General features: G+C 44.2%; 1 non-coding gene across 1 annotated transcript; it reads left to right on the top strand.

The window, feature by feature from the left end:
* The first annotated feature begins 2,072 nt into the window (after positions 1-2,072).
* LOC130721606 (small nucleolar RNA R71) lies at positions 2,073-2,179 on the top strand. Its single transcript, XR_009013533.1, has one exon. It is a non-coding gene; the product is annotated as a small nucleolar RNA R71 (small nucleolar RNA).
* The last annotated feature ends 641 nt before the right edge of the window (positions 2,180-2,820 follow it).

The raw sequence follows: 2,820 nt of genomic DNA on the forward strand, positions 1-2,820 counted from the left end.
TTTTCTTTTTTTTTTTGAAATTAAACACCTAAAATACTACAAAATTAAAAGATAATAAATAACAAAATGAAAAGAATGGGTTGTCTCCCATTTAGCCCTAGGTTATAGTCCTAGGTGGACTCTCCTTCCGATGGTGTTAGGAAGGAAATTCCTTTCCATTGATTAACTTACCACAAGTGCAAGGAAGAAACCTTGCACAAAACCTCTGGAGTAGATCCTCCCATGAGGCAATGTCCTCTTGCTCATCAAACCAAGCTCTAGCCTCCCTTGTCAAAGAATGAGGGAAGAGTTTAATCTTCACTTCATCACTTGAAACGCCCTCAATCTGAGCAAGGGTGCTAGCTTGGGTAAACTTCACCATATGAGCATGTAGGTTCTCGTACTTGGACCCCCCATACTTGTTACCATTAACAAGCTTGATGAGAGCCGGATGGAACTCATCAATTTGGGCATTGACCTTGGGGATCTCTTCTGAAACCTTTGACCTGCTTCTAATCACATCACAGACAAAGTCATTATCATGGTTAGTCTCAATCATAGGATTAAAAACAGAAAACCGTACCTTTTCCTTACCAACACGGAGAATGAGGTGACCCTTGTCAACATCAATCTTAGCTCTACCAGTAGCTAAGAAAGGTCGACCAAGAATGAGAGGAATCTTCTCATCCTCCTCCATATCAAGCACAATAAAGTCCACGGGGAACACATACTTGTCCACCCGCACCATTACATCCTCCACAATCCCATATGGAGTCTTGAGGGATCGATCCGTCATTTGCAAGGAAAGCATGGTTGGAGTAACCTCTCCTAGGTTAAGCCTTTCAAACATGGTGAGCGGCATCAAATTGATGCTCGCTCCAAGATCACACAAGGCTTCCACATCCGCCATGCCTTCAATTTCCACCGGAATAGTGAAACTTCCGGGGTCCCTTCTTTTCTTAGGCATCTTCCGCTGCAAAATGGCACTACACTCCTCCGTCATTAACACCGACTCATCTACTCCCTTCAACCTTCTTCTCTTATGCAGAATATCCTTCATAAACTTAGCATAAATAGGCATTTGTTCCAAAGCATCGGCAAAAGGAATACTAATGTGGAGCTTTTTGAAAACATCAACAAACTTTGAAAACTTTTTATCTAAGCTCTTCTTTGCCAATGCTTTAGGGAACGGAACCTTGCTAGTTCCAGGAGTAAGATCAACTTCCTCTCTCACCTTGATAGGCACAACTACTTCTCCTCCCACTATCTCCTCTCTCTTTTCTCCCTCTGTTTTTTTCTTCAATTCACTCATCACTCACCCACTTCTAGTGGCTACAACACAGGCATTTTCTTGCTTAGGATTGGGGATAGTGTCGGAAGGAAATTTACCTTGAGGTCTCTCGGCTATTTGCTTGGCCAGCTGGCCAAATTGATTCTCAAGATTCTTGATAGCCGCCTCTTGATTCTTGTAATTGTTCTCCGTCCGGTTGATGAAAGTTTCCACCAACTTTTCTAAGCTCTTCTTGGAACCACTACTTTCACCTTCCCCTCGCTCTTGAGGTTGTCTTGAGCTTTGGCCTTGAAATCCTTGGCTAGGAAATTGTCTTTGAAAGCCATTTCCTTGCCCATTATTACCTTGCCTCCAAGAAAAATTAGGGTGATTCCTCCATCCTGGATTGTAAGTATTTGAAAATGGGTCATTCCGAGCTTGACCCATGGCCTTCACTTCCTCCTCCGGTCTAGTCTCCGTGCATTCTTCGCTGTCATGTGGCCCTCCACAAGTCACACACTCCACCTTGGCAACTCGACCACCAATCTTGGTAGTCTTCATTTGATTTTGAATCTCATTCATTTGCTTGGAGAGTTGCTTGTTGGAGGCCATAAGTTGATCATAAGCTTCAACCTCAAGGACTCCTCTTCGGGCTTGGCGATCATTACTAGAGTTCATGGCTCTTATAGCCATCATTTCAATCAACTCATACCCCACTTGTGGAAGTAAGGCATCGAACTCTCCACTTGAAGCCGCATCCAAACCAAACCTCGAAGAATATTGGAGACCATCATAGAACTTTGCTACTTGCTCAGCTTGAGTAAGGTTATGTTGAGGACACCTCCTCAAGAGCTTCTTGAACCTCTCCCAAGCTTCATAGAGATTCTCATCGGTGGATTGAGTAAAAGTCATGATGTCATTCTTGAGCTTCCTCAAGAGGGCTCTTGGAACAAACCTTGTGGTGAACTTCTCAGCCAAGTCTTCCCAAGATGTAATGCTACCTTGGGGCTGTGAATTCAACCACTCTTCAGCAGTATCCCTCAATGAAAAAGGGAATAAACTCAAGCGGATGGTGTCCGCTGAAACATTCTGAACTCTGTAGGTGTTGCAATTGCGGATAAACCGCTCCATGTGTGCATGAGGATCTTCAAGAGCACCTCCACCATACTGATTTTGGCTCACCAAGTTGATGAATGCTGGCCTCAGCTCAAAGTTTCCCGTGCCATCGGGGGAAACTATGTTGCCCGGATAATCGTAGCTCATGGTAGCCGAGGTGAGGTCTCTGAGAGAACGATTGGTATTCTCCAATTCTTGCTCTTGAAGTCTTTGAGCAAGAGCCTCATTCACTCTTTCTTCAATGTGGGCTTGCATCTCCTCTTCCGTCATTTGAGCAGCCATGGCTTCGAGCCTTTGTTGGGCTCGACGACGGCGAAGAGTACGTTCAGGCTCCGGATCAAACAGCAATGGATCCGTGCCAAGCCTACTGTGCATAAACTGAAATCACAAAAACAGAGAAAAGGTTAGTAACACCTATTCAATGCAATGCTTAGTAAAACAAACAAACAAACTCT

The sequence above is a fragment of the Lotus japonicus genome, chromosome 5 (assembly GCF_012489685.1).
Source record: "Lotus japonicus ecotype B-129 chromosome 5, LjGifu_v1.2".
NCBI classification, from domain to species: domain Eukaryota; kingdom Viridiplantae; phylum Streptophyta; class Magnoliopsida; order Fabales; family Fabaceae; genus Lotus; species Lotus japonicus.